Consider the following 18,799-nt stretch of genomic DNA (forward strand, 5'->3'; position numbering starts at 1 on the left):
TAAAATAGAAATGTACGAAACAATAAACTATGGCACGAGTTACGGGAATTGGAAAAGAGTCCATTTATATATTACATGTTATTAGGCAAGGTGATAAGCTAACCTACGAAAAAATACTTTAAAATTATAATCATAGCCTTTTGTATTTCTTAGTAGATTCATAACAATCATTAATGAATGAATGAATGAATATTGTTATTGCAGATTCAAACATAATGCTATAGCAAAATAGCCTACTATATAAGGACAATATTGACAGTTAGCAAACAGAGAACACCACAATAAGGTCATAATAAGCACAGAACTACAACTGGTATGCAATGATAATTTGTTATCGTAACTTCCATGCCGCATTAATAATTGTCAAGTTAGATTCTTTGAGCTAATCTGGAGAAGAAATACCAGCTTTCCATTAGTTGGCCATGAAAAAAACAAATTCGTAAAAACTGTAGCCTCAATGATCTAAAGACGGGACATACAGGAACAAAATGGTACTCATTTTGAATGTAATTCATATGACAGCATATACATATACGATTTTCTCTCACAATATTGTCAAACCACCAACTTTAGTATTTAGTTTTAATGTTCCACTACGTAGTTAAATCAGTTTATTACTATTAAAATCATACTGTAGGTAATCTTCTAAACACAACTCATTTTTCAATTTCTTATATGAACACTGTTTTTCACAATCGTTCAAAATAGCAAACAAGTTCTGGTAGTATTGATCATTTATACGACATTTTATATATTCAAATGCAACATCAGTACTAGTGTTCTCTTGATCATTCCATTCACAATGTATAGTACCTAAATTAAATAATGAATCGCGAACTTTTGAAACCCAGTTTCTCTTGCCATTTAAGACATTAATACGTAGAATAAACCTATATAAAAATATCATACACCATTTTAGGATTATCATATATTATATGCAACCAAGACTTTATAATTCTATGTTACCATAAAAAGAACCAAGGTAGATGACCAAGTTTACCACATAAAAGATGATTGGTACATTTTTACCAAGCTTTAATATAAAACGACAAAAACGATTATGAACGACTTCAAATGCATTGGCTTGATGTAATGATCATTCATGTGTATATTAATGTATATATTGGAGAAAACGTTACGAACAATAAAATATGTTTAAACTATTGGCTTGATGAAATCCCCAATTTTTTAGACGCATAGTTAAGTATAGATGCCACCATACTGTTATACAAATGCTTGACTAGGTTCAATATAAACTCGCTTGACAGTGTCGAATAAGGAAAAATGTGCTCTTGCTTCTTACTGCGAAATCCACCACTGTGATTGCAAGAATTTTCCATTGAAATGTAGTAACATGCCTAAGTATGCATAATAGTTTACAATTTCCAGCTCCTAGTTGTCAAAGAAAAAGGTTGCCAAACATTTTTAAAAACAACTACGTTTGTCTGGTCGGTATTAACAGTAATATTCCACTTTTTACAATAAAATGAATTTTTTGTAGCAAGACGTGTAATGTTTCGTCAGATTTTCCGAACAGGAAAATATCGTCAGTAAACAAAATTAAATATAATAAATATCCATTGATATTAAAAACAACGTAATCATTGTTCATAGAAATATATCTTGGATAATGCCATTCACGCATAATAGAAACAACAAAGGTGATAAGAAATAGTTAAAAGCCTCCGAAAATCAACCTCAGTGCGAATTCTTAGACGACCAGTTTCATAAACTGCCTTTATGATTACAACAGATATGTAATACATATTTCATATACCAATTATAATATCTATGCAACAATTCTTTAAATTTTCATAATAAATTCATTTTTAAAAACAAGGTGCCGCATTGTCTTGGTCTCGAAATGTCCAGATACCCAAATGTCCAAAATGGGTGCCGAAATGTCTTCGGACTTGGGTGCTGATATGTCTTGTTACCCTTATTCACTTCTTTACTAGCTGGTACTATAGAATTTTACTGATAACTTTGTCAAATGCCTTCCAAAAATCGAAGAACGCGCAATATAATTTTGATTTCTGTTGTAGAATATGTGTTATTAAAGCGTGAAGTACACATATAGCGTCTACAGTAGAGCGACCAGATCAAAATCCAGACTGGTTATCGAGTTTTTCCTCATCCTCAGCCAAGCTGAGTAATCGTTCGGTTAATATCAATGTAAACAGTTCTGATGAACTAAGGCTTTTCTGCCTCAGGCATAGATAACCTTAGCTGTATTTGGCATAACTTTTAGGAATTTTGGTCCTTAATGCTCTTCAACTTCGTACTTTAATTTATTTGGCCTTTTTAACTTTTTTGGATTCGAGTGTCACTGATGAGTCTTTTGTAGACGAAACGCGCGTCTGGCGTATATACAAAATTTAGTCCTGGTATCTATGATGAGTTATTTACTCACTAAAATGATTGGTCGATATTTTTTTCGGGTCAGTTCAGTCACCATTTTTCGGAACCTCTATTACTCTATGCCTTTCGACCACGTATCCGGACAAAGATATTTTCAAACATAAAGTTAAAGAGAATTTTAAAAATTGGAGCAAAGAAAACTAGATTTAACGACAACATTTCAGTGATAAGGGAATCATTCCAAGCAGACTTTCCAGATTTGAGTTTATTTATAGGACGTATAATGTCATCTTCCAAGATTTCGTTATCTAAAGAGTTTATTGTAACAGTGTCAAAACGAGCTATTTTCAATTAGACGAATAACATCTTGACATATATATTTAAAGGGTCTCCCCCAGCAATTATTCAAAGTGACGCCACAACAAATCACTATTAGCTAAACATTTTGATTTCTTTCGCGGCTTTACTGTTGACCAGACTTTTCGTGGGTTTGTTTTAGCTTTTTTGAAAAGTTCGAGTCCTTAGGCACGTTTGAAACTGGCTCAAGCTAAACGTTTAGCCATATTGTAACTATTCCGGACTAAGCTATATATGTTACAGGCATTTCTAAATTAAGGCATTTTGTAACATGCCTGAAAACATAAGGCATTTTGTAAAATGACTGTAAGATTCAGTCATTATACATAAAGACTTATATTTCTAAGCAGTTTACAAAAAATGGAAATCAAATCTATGGAAGATGCTCTTTCCATAAAGATAATCATGAATAACACTAATATTAAGCCTAATTTGTTAGAAAGGAAGGACATACAAGTGCTAAAAAATTATGACTGTGTATTGCTTCCTGATGCATTACTAGTGCAGCTCGGCTCAGATGTGCGATTCGGGCACAGATGGTACTTACATGGTTGTTTCTATTGTTTTACCCTTATATTTACATTTACACTAGTTTTACGTTATCAATAAAGTGTTTATTATATACGGTTGTACTATCGATAACAAAATATTTTGTTGTTGACGTCAATATAAACTTTTGTTGATTTTTCCTCTAAGTTCAGTATTTTTGTGATTTTACTTTTTGTTAATGTTATTTATATGAATGTTTGGTTTGATTTTAGTTAGTTCTTATTATGTCGTTTGGGTTTGCCTACCCAATTTTATCAATATAACAGAACTATAGTCAACTACAAGTGGTATATTTGCTATTAAAACCCTGATTTAAACCACATTTTTTTTTATCAAAACTACCTCTTCCAAGCCAGGAAATTGGCGTTTGTTGTACGTTCACTTCTTCCGTTGAGCTTTTTGATTTCACATTTTTTTAGTTTGCCTTTACGTAACTTCCTTAATTTAAACATGTTAAATTATCAGGTCTTCAAACTGTTCTGACCGTCATAAGGTCCATGATAATGTATAATGGGGGTAAACAAATACATAATAAACTTGCTGTGGAATAAGACAAATATCGTCAATTTAAAAGTATTAAAAATGTTTAAACAACATAGGCTTTACTTATAAGCAAGTACATGCCATTATGATATGAAAAAAGAGGCATAACTCAGACTTACCAAATTCCTTTATATTACATTTATTACCTATGTTAATCAAGATTAATGCATAACTGGGTGTCTTTCATTCACTTTCTGTTTACCTTATTACTTTTCTTAATATCCTTTGAAACGTTTAATAAACTTCTCTGTTTCTTAAAGCGGACTGTTTTTAATACAATTGAAGGAATTCAATTTCATCGTATTTCTCTATCTTATTTACTGATATCGTTAAAGTGGTGGTCCAAGACTTTTAAACAGATATTTAACGTTTTATAAATTAACTAGTAGCTACGAATCAGGCATTCAATTTCAAACTGATATTATATTTCACTCTTTTGCTCTAGGCAGTGAATTTGCATTTGTTGGATGTCGACGAAATAATCTGGCAAAATGACATCTTATGTAATCTTGGTTTGAAAGTTAATAATGTACCTCTTTTGAATACGTATCATGCACACGTTGGTATAATCCAGGTGGAGATAGACGTGCATATGGTCAGTATTTTTTATTTGTGACAGATGGATTAAACATAATGAGTTTATTCCTTCTTTTCATGGAAAGACCTTTTGATTTTCTTTCTTTGATATGATGTTCCCACCATAATGTTTCTTGTGTATTATATTGGTTCTACAATTTTTTTGTTTGTCTTTTTCTTCTTTAGCCATGGCGTTGTTAGTATATATTCGATTTATGAGTTTGACTGTCCCTCTGGTATCTTTCGTCTATCTTTTGGGACGATAAACATTACACAGCCAGGACACATCTTCTAGTATCAGATCATTGGTTCATTCCTTGGAAAATGAGGAATAGATCAAAAGTCAAGGTAATCTTGTACATTTTTGTTTTTGTCTGCAGGAACATATTATCTCAGATTATAAGATATTGATATAAAGGAACTTGCACAGTCTTTTGGTTTTAATGACGCAGAAAATGTACATTCAGTCTGAAGCAATCTTATGATATATTATAGAAGATATTGTTCCCTTCAATTTAAGGTAAAAAGATAGTTACTCATAATGAACATGGTGCAGTCGTATTATCTTTTGCATAGGGCTGAGTGTCACATGACCTTATATTGCGCTAAATCGAAAAAAAAATGTCTGCACTTATGAGTTGGAAAATAATCTTTGTCAAAATCAGCATACCAAAGACACAAAATGTCATTCAATATTAAAAGTGGAAAATAAACTCACATCGCTAAGGTAAATCCAAGGTAGAAACACCTGTATACAATACACAACAAGTACAGACGAAGGAACACAAAATCCTCAAAAACGGAAGTGATATCAGTGTTTCCAGAGATAAACGTTAAAATGACACCGAAGTCCTATTTTGTAAACTAGAAGTAGCTAATTATCTCTCTGATAAAAAAGAAAGAAAAAAAAAACAGATTCAATTTGATTTCGGAAACAGTGTGAAGTAAGATATGTCATGGCAAAAGTAACATTCGGTGAACGTGTAGTGACTGGATTTCACCCTTATTATAAGTAAAAGTACATAGACTTTATACTTATTTATATATCGTGCTAAATAAGCCATCACATGAGACAAAAGATGACATTCTTTTTACCGGAAGTAGCAAATATCTTCCGAATTTAAAGCTAAAAATCGTACACTTTTGCCTAGCCGGTTACTCGGATAATGGTTCGACCAATTAACCGGTTAACCGGTAGTTTAAGTTGGTGTTTAAAAGCCTTATCAACAGTACCCTACACATAAATATAAGATGTTGCATGAGGGTCAATTTGACAACCTTTCATCCAAGTCATAAATTTACGCTTTTGGAATTGAAGTTTGTTCTTTGGCATTATAAGGCTTGTCTGTGAGGATTACTGGCGAAGTTTGATTTTTAATAATCAAATACACCGTATCACTTATAGCGTTTGTACCAACTTCAGATTGAAAAATAAAAAAAAAAGAATTTCTTGATCTCGTGGAAAAAGAGGGATGAATACCAAAGGGACAGTCAAACTCATAAATCTAATGCAAACTGACAACGCCATGGCTAAAAATGAAAAAGACAAACAAACAACAGCACACATGACACAACATAGAAAACTAAAGAATAAACAACACGAACCCCACCAAAAGAACTAGGGGTGATCTCAGGTGCTCCGGAGGGGTACGCAGATCCTGCTCCACATGTGGCACCCGTCGTGTTGCTAATGTGGTAACAAATCCGGTAAATAGTCTAATTCGGTAGGTCACATTCATGAAAGGAAAGGGGATTGTAGTTACGACGTAAGGAACATATCCGATATCATTTTTGAAACGGTTATTCCATAACGGTTAACCAACTCGTGATGGCGTCCGTAAAATTTACGAAGGGATGATTTCAACTTCACCATTTGGAACTCTTGGTTTAATAGTTTCCTCGTGAGCAGCAACCCTCTATCAAGAAAATCATGATAGAAAATGTAAGCACGGGAATATCGTATCAATTGGGAAATATATACCCCGTATGCAGGTGCTGCTTGAATGTTGCTACTTAGAAATGGAAAGTTCACAATTGGAAAGCTGAAATCATCTCTTTTGTCGTAAAGTTTTGTTTTCAACCGACCCTCATTGTCAATTTCAAGATGTAAGTCAAGATATGAGTCCGACTTAACTGTATCTGTAGTATCCTTTATCTCTAGCTCGACGGGATAGATGCGTTCCACATAGTCACCAAATTTAAAATTCTTTAGTGAAAGAACATCATCTATATAGCGGAAAGTAAAGTTAAAGGATATTGCTAACTTCTTATCTTTCTTCCTAAGAAGTTCCTGCATGAAGTCAGCCTCATAATATAAAGAAACAAGTCGGCAAGTAAAAGGGCACAGTTTGTTCCCATTGGAATGCCGACAGTCTGTTGAAAAACACGTCCTCCGAACGTAACAAATATGTTGTCAATCAAGAAATCAAGCATCTTGATAATATCAGTTTCAGAGAATTTGTTGTTTGAATCAGAGTGGTCCTTTACAAAGTAGGATTTATCCCTCCCTAAGACAAGATATTTGTATCTACGCTGGCCATTCTTTTTTAGAATTGAGTATGTCTGAAACCGATTATTATTTGCTTTTCCCTTGTTGTCTTCAAAAATGATGTGGAGTGTTTCAATTTGAAATGATTAATTACAAAAAAGAAGATGTGGTATGATTGCCAATGAGACAATTCCCCACAAGAGACCAAAATGACACAGAAACAACACCGTACAACATGTTTCTTTACTCGTACTATCACGTATACATTGAGTACATTCACATTGGTTTGCATTTCACAATTTTCGAGTTAGCATTTCGTTTAAAAAACATGTATACTAACAATGTTTATTTAAGATCCTGTCCCGAGCTCTAAATAATTCATGTTTTAAGAATTAACAATAGCAATCAATATACTGCACAATTGATCGGTCAAATATATTACTACAACGACAATTTTTAAATAAAACGTAACTATTTAATGATTTCAACACAAATTTATATCAAATCTATCCAAAATTAAAAAAAAAGTACAGTTAACCGGTTAGCGTTTTTGGTATTCGGTATTCGGTCGTTCGACCTGTTAACCGGTTTACCGGTCAACCGTTGACAACACTAGTTTAAAACAATAAAGTGAGCAATCTCATGACACTAGTGGTGCCTTCCTGTAAACAGAAAGTAACAGATTATCTTTTAGATAAGTCCCTCGCAGCCATATTTTTTTTTTCGAAAAAAGTAAAATATGTCAATGACATTAGAATTGAAATACTCTAAATCATAAGTAGCTAATGGTGTTGAGGCTCCCTATATACTCTTACCTGATGTGTCGGATCCTGTTCGATCGATAGTACATGCTCATGAATAGCAACACATAACCTTCACATATATTTGAGTGATGTGATTCTAATATTACTAACACTATTAAAACTATTAACAAAGCGAAAACAAATAAAATATTTTTACTTCACAAATTATCTTATTTGTATGGACAGTTATGTCTCCGATGCATGCTTTCGTATGACGCTGAGAGAAGATAACATTGTTTTACCATACAGTCCTTTAAAAGTTAAGCACCACCTTCTATTGCATCAAACAATTCATTTTAAAAAAAGGATTTCTTCTTCGAAAAAGAGAAAATATTCATGTAACAGCTTTGCGAACATATACTTTAGATAAACGATAAACTTACATGCATTTAAAATTTGCGTTCATGGAAATAGTGGAACAAATATTACACAAGTCAGAAATGGAATTTAAGTTTCACTATGATCTAATTTTTTTACAACAAGTTATCACCCAATATCATTAAAATTCTCTACAAATATTATTTGGTATGTTCGTTAAATGTATGGTCAATAAAATGTGTAACCACCTCTCGTCCGGTGACATTCCAAATATAAAAAAGAAGATATGGTATAATTGCCAATGAGACAACTGTCCACAAGAGACCAAAATAACAAAGACATTAACAACTAAAGGTCACCATACAGCCTTCAACAATAAGCAAAGCCCATACCACATAGTCAGCCATACAAGGCCCCGATATAACAATGTCAAACAATTCAAACGAGAAAACTAACGGCCTCATTTATATAGAAAAAATTACCGAAAAGTAAATACGTAACGCATTAACAAACGACAGCCACTGAATTACACGCTTCTGACTTGGGACAGGCACATACATAAATGATGTCAAATCACTGCGTCTAATACTCTGTATAAGCCTTCTGAACTTTAGTTGAGGAAATCTATTGTATTCATCAACAATTGGCACTCTTAAATCGCCAAGATTTTGAAGTGGTTAATCTCTGTGAAAGAGATTTGTACCAATTGCATCTCAGACTTGTTCGATAATGATCATAGGGTTCATGTGTTGAGACATGGATGACCAAAAGATACTGTCAATGGCTTCTTGCATTATGTAGTCGGTTAAAATCCTTGGCATTTGTGGTCTAGAGTTGTCGTCAATGTTCAAGGGTCTTGATGCAAGTGGGTGATTGTCACAATTAGGGACAACACTGTTTCTAAGCACTACATCTCTATATGTATGTTCGTTTATTTTACCCTGCAGAATATGCATACCCTGCTAACTACGGTATGAGAAGCAACCACATACTGTAACACAACCGCCACCGACTGCAGTTTCCCCACTAGACACGTATTCTGCTGTCTACTAGTCGCAACAGATATTAACTCTGATCTGACCAATGAATTGTTTTGCCCATGTTTCAGTAGCGTCTATGGTCATTAGTCCATTGTAACCTTATTATACTTAATCTGGCTGCTAGGTCAGGTCTCTATGTATGTTGCCTCTATGTAGACAACGGATTAATATGCAAACACTTACACTACCACCTTGAGGCTAGTGGTATCTTAACTGCAGAGCAGGAGTAAATAAGTTGGCTTAAGCACGACGAATAAGTCTGTCATCACGACGGGTAGTTAAAACGGGGTTTTCCGGACCTTGGTCTATAATTTATAGTTCCTGTTTCAACATGACGTAAAAAAAGTCTGACAATGACGATGAGAATGACGGTGTGAACATTGAAATGGTAACCTAGGCTCACCCCTAGCCTACCGGCATTTGACATGCCAATTACTTGACAACGTAATCAGGTTACTCCCTTCACACCTTGTGATAACATTAGATAAGTATAAATATCATTTAGGTAAAACTATTTTTTCACGAAAGTAAAATATCTCCGCCCTGTACGTACACGTGTAAATTTCTGTCCCGACAATCCAATAAATATAATTCTTTAAAGCTCTTATTTCTGTTTCAGTTTATAAATCAGAATTTAACTAATGAAGCAAGTTTTTTTCACGAAAATGATGCATGATATATGTGTAAAACTGACCTAAAAATCCATACTTTTATTTTACGTTAGTTCATATTCCTCTTATTCTGTTACACCGTTCCGTAATTTATATAGTTCGTTTGATTATATTCTTAATCTGTTTATGTGTTCCAGTCTAGGAGGATTATTCATCTTTAACCTTATAAGAACATTAAAACATCGTATCATCGATACCTTTCCCCTGCTCACATGGATCTCAAACTGAACATTGCAAGGTCATACCAGTTCTGGAGAACTTTTCAAAGGACAAACGTCATCTAGGACACAATTCGTGGCTAACCACAGAGTGAGTTAACTTCACAACATTGTATTTGAACCCTTCAAATTGCTCTCTACATATTTGAACCTTTTCTCCGTGAAATACCTGGAATCTATCTGTTCTTGAAAGTACAACATTTTCTCGCATTCAACAGACTGTGCTGTCAATTACCTTTGACATTTCGTTATAATAACATTAATTGAACACATTGTAAAATTGTATTTTATTTATATTTTTCAGCTTTTTACCATATGTCAGATTGGTTCATAATTAAAGTATCAGCACCTGATAGTCTTTTCTCCTTGAGCCCAATCGTCGGTTATACTTAATGGTCAGGCCATTACAGTAAAAAGTCTACGACTTGCCTGTTGTGTCTCACAGATAACGCCACTCCACAGCTACACAGCAACCTACCTGTTGAGCCCTGCATGTACGCGTCATCCCTTGACGTACAGTAAATTGACGACAACCTGTCTTTACATATCCAGACAAGGAACGACAACGTAGCAACGTACATACCTTCACACTGACAGTGGACTACATATCGTGTGTATACTCGACAGCAACCTAACAACGTTGAGTCAACATGGATCCCAGTCATGAGGAACAACAAGAAGAGGTACAGCCCCAAGAAGGAGATGTCCCTGAAATATTAGAAAATCCGTCTAATACATCTCAGTCAGAAGAAATTCCCGAGGCTAGGCGAGTTCGTGACCTCACGGAAAAAGGACAAGGAGCTTTCACTGAAAAACGTGACAAGTTCTGTCAGGAACTAGAGGCTCTCTGGACAGACATTGAATCCAAGTTATTGGAAGTAACAACGCCACCTAACGAGCTCCAGCAACTCCTTACAGCTCAGGACAAACTAGTTAAAGCCTGTAATAACTATCGTAGGCTCACAGATGAGTACCTTGACTTTCTGAAAAGGACCAGAACACTGGAGAGTCAAAAAGAAATAGATGCGTGTAAACTCTCTTTAGATTTTCGTCTGTCCAAAGTGGAACTGGTCATGGAAAAACTACACGAGCAGCGCCTCGCTCTAACAAAGTCCAAATCCACTAAAACAAAGACCTCAAAAGGTAAGAAAACCTCACGCAGTGGTAGCTCTAACGTGTCAGACATGTCAAGCCTAGCACGGAGAAAGCGTGCCAAGGCAGAGGCTGCCAAGTCTAAAATAGCCTTTGTAGAGAAACATGCCATTATCCTACAACAGGAAGCAATGTTAGAAGAACAAGCCCTGTTCAGACAAGGTGAAATGGAACAGGAAGCTGCACGCAAACAGGCAGAAATGGAGCAAGAAGTCGCTCAACGTAAACAAGAGGCTATGCGCAGGAAGGCTGAAATGCAACAAGAAGCCGCACGAGTAAGCCGGGAAAAGGTCGAGCTTAAAGCCAAATTTAACCTTCTTGAAGCACAGAAAGAAGCTGCAGCCGCAGAAGCCGAGGCTCGTATCCTGGAATACGACGATAGTCAAGCCTTTAGCGAACTACCTGACGAAAAGGAAGACCCGCTCCAGCGTGTGCAAGATTTTGTCAACAAACTTCCTGTATCAACAGCTGTGAAGGAAGTAACAGCACCTCAAAAGAAAAAGCAATTTCCTGTTAAAATTGAGCTGAGCCACGAAGCACCAGCGTTCGTGCCGTCCGCGGCACTGAACTTGCTGTCACAGACATCTGCTGTCTTACCTTCCGATACTAAGTCACCGGAAGTTACCTTAATCCCAGATCTGGAATTAGTAACTGGCATACAGAGACTAGGCCTTTCGGATGAGAGCCCTACTGAACACCAAAAACAGGGTGTTAAAGAAGCGATCCCTGTCTTACGCACAAAACAAGACTTTATAGAAGAGATCCCTGTTTCACACCAAAAACAAGGCGTACTAGAAGAGATGCCTGTTGCACACCAGCAACAAATCAACCTCACATCGGAGATAACTAGATTCCTCTTACGTAAGGACCTGCTTTTCTCCCGGTTAACAAGCTTTAACGATCGGGCAGAATCCTTCCATACTTGGAAAGCAAGCTTCAAGAATGTGACTGATGAGTTACAAGTCTCTGACTCAGAACAGATCGATTTACTGATCAAGTGGCTCGGTCCAGAGTCTGCTACACACGCCATTAGCATAAGAGCGTCGAACGCCAATAATCCTACAATAGGTATACAGAGATTATGGAAGAGGCTTGACGAGCGGTATGGTGCTCCAGAAATGTTGGAAGCCTCTCTCATGAGTAAACTTGCCAAATTCCCAACCTTGACGAATAAGGACAACGCACGTCTCTACGAACTGTCTGACATTCTATCTGAAATAGAATATCACAAGGAAAATCCCAAGCTGGGATGTTTGCTAGCATACTTTGACTCTTCGTCCGGGATAAATCCTATTGTGGAAAAACTACCATACGGACTCCAAGAAAAGTGGATCACAAGGGCTTCAAGATACAAGTCCAAATATGAAGTTGCCTTTCCGCCATTCACAGAATTCTCTGCCTTCATCAGGGAAATTAGCAAAATTAAGAACGATCCTGGGTTCATCTTTGGTTCAAAGGTAACACCAAATACAAAAGACGCTACGCCAAGGTTCACACCTCAGACGTACTCTAAAGTCAACGTCCATAAGACGGCTGTTGAACAGCAAACTGAAGACAGCAGTCAACAACAAGGTCTGTGTATCTTACACAATACAAAGCATACCTTGAATGAATGCCGAGCATTCCGAGCCAAAACTATAGAGGAACGCAAGGAACTGTTGAGGCAAAACAATCTTTGCTACAAATGCTGTGATTCGACTATGCACAGAAGTCGTGATTGCAACGCGAGTATCAGTTGCAATGAATGCGGAAGTAAACAACACACCACCGCATTACACACTAATCGAGTGTACCAAACCAAGGGTGCACCGCCTTCACCGCCTAGATCAGTCGACGGCGGGGAGCAACTTGAGTTAGCTGAAACCAAGCTAACCTCTGTTAGTTCAACTTGCACAGATATCTCCAAAGACGGCAACAGCATTAAATCTTGTGCCAAGATACTTCCTGTGAATGTCTTTCACAAAGATAATCAGGACAAAGTAATTCGCATGTATGCAATTATTGACGACCAAAGCAACCGGTCTCTCGTGGCTCCTGAATTCTTCAGCCTATTCAACGTACAGGCAGAAACAAAAGATTATTTGTTATCCACATGCTCCGGCAGCAAGGTTACTTCCGGTAAACGAGGAAACGGCTTTGTCATGAAGTCTGTACAAGACAATACTAGATTCAATCTGCCTGAACTGATTGAATGCGATAACATTCCCAATAATCGGAACGAAATTGCTACACCTGAGGATATATTGCAATATCAACACTTGCAAGAACTACAAAAACATATTCTCCCGATTGATGGAAAATGCAAAATCCTATTGCTCATTGGAAGAGACCTTATAGAGGCACATCGTGTCCTTGATCAACGTCTAGGACCACCAAAGGCTCCATTTGCGCAAAAGTTAAACCTGGGTTGGATTATCGTTGGAGAAATACGCTCCGATAAGCAACATGTTAACCTTGAACTCACTACAAAGGAAACAAATCCAACTTGCAGTGTTGTGAAACCACAGACAAAGAAATTACCTGAGTGTAATAAAACCAACACCCAGTCAAATGAAATTCAAACTGATTCGTCTAAACTTTATCCCCATTTACATGGGCAACCGAAAACGAAATCAGCGACTTCTATCGTCAGATTTGCAGAAGCCGAAAAGTTCACTTCGGAAACAACGCCACCAAAAGTGAATGCCGACAAAGAAAAGTACATCCGAAAACATTCAATTCCCATAGAAAGCTTCAATTCGCCTTTGGATACGCAAGGACAAGAGGAAAGCAGAATAACCAATTCCAACTTAAGTCACAGAGAAAAGGAACATGGTACCGGATGGTCTACTGTACGCCGTAAACGTCAAGGAAAGCATCCGTCTCGCAAGACGTCCTCGTTAGATTGCATATCCATGTCGAAAGGAGATTCTTCCATCAGAACTACAGCCATGGAGTTGGATCTTAGATCGCCGCGATCTCGTCGGAAACACCGCCATATCTAGGATAGAAGCTGTGAAAAACCCAGCCTCCCGTTGGACTACTTCTAAGTGAATATTTGTACTGTTGTTATATATTTAACATTTTATTTGTTTTCGATAATGGAATAGTGATATCAGATAGACATCAGACGGGGAGTATTCTGTTACACCGTTCCGTAATTTATATAGTTCGTTTGATTATATTCTTAATCTGTTTATGTGTTCCAGTCTAGGAGGATTATTCATCTTTAACCTTATAAGAACATTAAAACATCGTATCATCGATACCTTTCCCCTGCTCACATGGATCTCAAACTGAACATTGCAAGGTCATACCAGTTCTGGAGAACTTTTCAAAGGACAAACGTCATCTAGGACACAATTCGTGGCTAACCACAGAGTGAGTTAACTTCACAACATTGTATTTGAACCCTTCAAATTGCTCTCTACATATTTGAACCTTTTCTCCGTGAAATACCTGGAATCTATCTGTTCTTGAAAGTACAACATTTTCTCGCATTCAACAGACTGTGCTGTCAATTACCTTTGACATTTCGTTATAATAACATTAATTGAACACATTGTAAAATTGTATTTTATTTATATTTTTCAGCTTTTTACCATATGTCAGATTGGTTCATAATTAAAGTATCAGCACCTGATAGTCTTTTCTCCTTGAGCCCAATCGTCGGTTATACTTAATGGTCAGGCCATTACACCTCTTGTTTTACTTGTACATGTATATAATATGTAAAGTAAACCACAACATCAAACATATGTCAATATGTCCCTTTTACAAGAATAAATCAAATAAACATAGCATTTCCAGGGGATATGTTTTATTCTTGCACGTAAGCAATACAACCAACTACATATAACTTTTATAAATTATCAATTAAAACAATTATAAATAATGGTTTCTTTTGATATTTTTAGATTATCTGGTAGGTCAAGCTTGTTTTTTTCTCATCACATGGAGTCCTTTGTTGTCTTACAAAAATCTAATATCCTGAATCTACTGTGCCATTGTAGTCAAACTTTTCTGCTATCATCATTCGGTTATACAGAATAGACAAGAACTGTCACATTCTTGACTTGGTACAGGCATTTTCAAATGTAGAAAAGGGTGGATTAAACCTGGTTTTATAGCGCTAACCCTCTCACTTTTCTTATCAAATTCCGTTATATTTATAATGATGCGTAAATATTCATAGAAATGAACTACTAGATATTACCAATGTGATTTCAACTTATCGGGCGGAGCTTAAATTTTAATGTGCATAAGGACAATATATTAGAATATGTGTGTACTAAGGATGATTGCCATTATAATTATTACTGATTTTTTAACACCTATCAGTTATCATGAAAGGAATTTACAAAAGAATGCCTGGACATTTCATTGACGAGTTTATTTTAAAACACCTATCTATAGATGGACTGGTTTATTATGAGCGAACCGCTTAAACTCCGCCCAATCAAATGAAATAAATCGAGTAATAACAACTGCCATATTCCCGACTTTGATCAAATATTAAATAAAAGAAATAATGAATAACGGGTTCAACCTAGTTTTGTGGCTATCCAAACCTCGTGCTTTTATGACAATGTAATAGATAACCAGGCATAGATTACCTTAGCCAAATTTGGCACAACTTTTTTGAATTTTGAATCCTCAATGCTCTTCAACTTTGTACTTGTTTGGTTTTATAAATATTTTGATATGAGCGTCACTGATGGGTCTTATGTAAACGAAACGCGCGTCTGGCGTACTAAATTATAATCCTGGTACCTTTGAATATTATATATTATATATACCGTTAAAGAAAGTCAATTGGTTGTAATCGTCACTCAAATCATCTTTTTGTGTTCTTGATCTTTAATGTCAATATTCACCTTTTTAGCATTAACCTTAAATCTAAAAATGTAAAGAGATAGGAAGACATTGTAAAAAGCACGATCTACAAAAAACTCAATTTCTTTCCAAAATTGTAATTTGTAATATTTTAAGATTTAAATTTAAAACAAAAATACACAGACAGAATAAACTTCATCACACTTAAAGAAATGTATTGCATACAAGATTTTGATGTCTTCTTTTTTAACATTTTAACCACGGCAATATTATCATGATTAAAATGAAATTTTCTTTTTATGAAAAAGTTTACCCCATAATTACACAGGTAGTGCAATAAGTATCATTTCTAAATATAATTCATCCCTGACATTATCAGTACAAGATTAGTCAACAGGCTATATAATAAAAGCCTGTTTACTTTGAAAATAGCCACACCATTTTATTGAACCACCAGCGCTGTCAGTAAATAGTTGAAAGACTGATTTTGAAGTCCAATCAATGTCCAGCGTGTAACTTATGCCGTCTAAAATAGTTCCCCTTCCAATATGTCTTGGTATATGCCTTCTGCGATTCTGACATGGTATTACGGTCTCTTTGCGTGACTACTTAGATTGCTGGTACCTTACATTTATTTTTTTGTTACCCAATACCGATTCAATTTTGGACTTTAACTCCAATACTTTGTCGTCAAGAATTTGTATGTACATTTGTTTTGTATCTATAAGCCTAAATAACAAAGTTTGTTGTCGGACCATCTGTTTTTTCATGAGCAATTGGGAATATAAGACGACAACACACTGAACCAAATACTGATAAGATTTTTACAATACTGAGTATTGCTTTTAAATAATCATTCAAATAATGATCAAAATTATCAGAAATGGATTAATTAATAACAGTGTTTTGGATAAAAGGTAACAAATTCTCATTTAAACAATTGGATTCTCAATATCCCATAGGCAGTGATTAATCTATGAATAAAAATTGATTGATTTAAAAACTTATTGATAAAAAACCCAGGATAGGTTTCTAATAATCTAAAGGCGGATTTATACTTTTTGACATGTCAAGAATATGTGCTTGTTAGTTCTAGAGGTGTTGGTAACTATAAAACCAGGTTAAATCCATCACTTTCTACATAACAAAATGAATATACTAAGTCAGGAATATGACAGTCGTTATCCATTTGTTTAATGTGCTTAACGTTCTATTTTGGCATTTGATAAGGGGCTACCCTTTTTAAATTTGTCCCCAAAATTCGGCGATTGATCCTGTATTGAAGCCACTGTAACTTTTTTTTAAATGTAAAATGGCAGTCTGAATGATTTATTCCAAGAAATGATATGTCTGTTATGGATTAAAACATCAAATACTTTTTGACATGTCCATTATATGTGTTCTATATTTCTATTGTTTTTGTGTATCTTTTTATAACGATTAAGATAATAACACAATGATGACTGTTGTATCCCTATTTTGACATTCTGTTATCCATTCTTTTGATGTGTTTTAGATTTGATTTTGCTGTTTGATTAGTCATTTTTCGTTCGGAATTTTCATCGGAGATCAATATTTTTGTAATTTTACGTTTTGTTCTTACAGTTAATATTTTATGATATATTTACAGAGATATCAAACCAAAAGAGCAGAAAACTAAGAAAGAGGAGTAAAAATCAGAAAAGTTAATAAAGATTTGCATTGTTTGAAATATCTAATATGATTTTTTTTTATGAAATTAAACATGTTTATTATTAGCCCCTGTTATGGATTTATTAAGATTTCTTACAATCTCTGTGTTTGCCTGTGTTTTATATGTCTGTATTGTGATACACCCCATTCCTCTATCTACATAAAGAAGACGTAAACCGTCAAAATGCGAAATGAGCGTTAGATAAGTATCTTAAAAAAACAAAAAAAAAAACGAAGTTTGTGAATTTAAAATTTTAGTTATTTGGTGCAATTTAACAAAAATTGTTTTTTAAAACAATGGAATTTGGATATTTTAAAACTTTGATAAAGGATAAAAAAAGCAAACATTTTAAAACTTTTTGAAATTATGAATTAACATATGTGACACGGATCAATGAAGCATCAATTAACAGTTATAACATACACTTTTTGAATGAATAGATAAAACAAAAAAATAGCAAACGAGACAAGTAGTATGAGGAAAAATAATTACAGAGTAAATTTGTCCAAGTATGAAGTTTGAAACTGCTAACGGTGCAATTACTTGAAAATCTTAGTTCACACATTTGATAATCAGCTGCAACTGTTATCAAAAATGTTTTCAAGTATTATGAAGTGAGTGTGTTCAATATTGATACGATTATATGAGTCCTTTATAATTGTCTGTTTATCATTGCTCCATATCGTTGACAATGTAATGGAATTTGATGCGACTGTCATACAAGTGAGAGGTTTAGCTAGCTATAAAACCAGGTTCAATCCACCATTTTCTACATTAGAGAATGCCTGTACCAAGTCAGGAATATGACAGATTTTATCCATTCGTTTGATATGTTTGGACTTTTGATTTTGCCTTTTGATTTTGGATTTTCCTTTTTGAATTTTCCTCGGAGTTCAGTATTTTTGTGTTTTTACTTTTTTTATAGTCGCAACGTTCAAAATAAGAAAACTGACACTACATGTTTTATCCAAACGTTCCGTTTGTCTCTTGCATGTGTAAGTGATTTATTTTGTATTTTAATACATGAACACTTCATATCATATTAGTGAACCTAATTAACATTATGAATTTTGATTAGATGCTTTTTATAATTAGGATTCACTTCACGACATAACTATCTATTAACAGACATACGAAAACAATGGCTACTTATGGAAAGATATGACATATAATCTAAAATATGATGAGATGGTCTGTTCAGTGTGGAGATTGTTT

General features: G+C 34.9%; 1 long non-coding RNA gene across 1 annotated transcript; it reads left to right on the top strand.

Annotated features, from left to right (window-relative positions):
- Positions 1-9,779: 9,779 nt before the first annotated feature.
- LOC143073728 (uncharacterized) lies at positions 9,780-10,277 on the top strand. The gene is made up of 2 exons (XR_012977579.1): positions 9,780-10,015; positions 10,229-10,277. It is a non-coding gene; the product is annotated as an uncharacterized LOC143073728 (long non-coding RNA).
- The last annotated feature ends 8,522 nt before the right edge of the window (positions 10,278-18,799 follow it).

The sequence above is a fragment of the Mytilus galloprovincialis genome, chromosome 4, assembly GCF_965363235.1.
Source record: "Mytilus galloprovincialis chromosome 4, xbMytGall1.hap1.1, whole genome shotgun sequence".
NCBI classification, from domain to species: domain Eukaryota; kingdom Metazoa; phylum Mollusca; class Bivalvia; order Mytilida; family Mytilidae; genus Mytilus; species Mytilus galloprovincialis.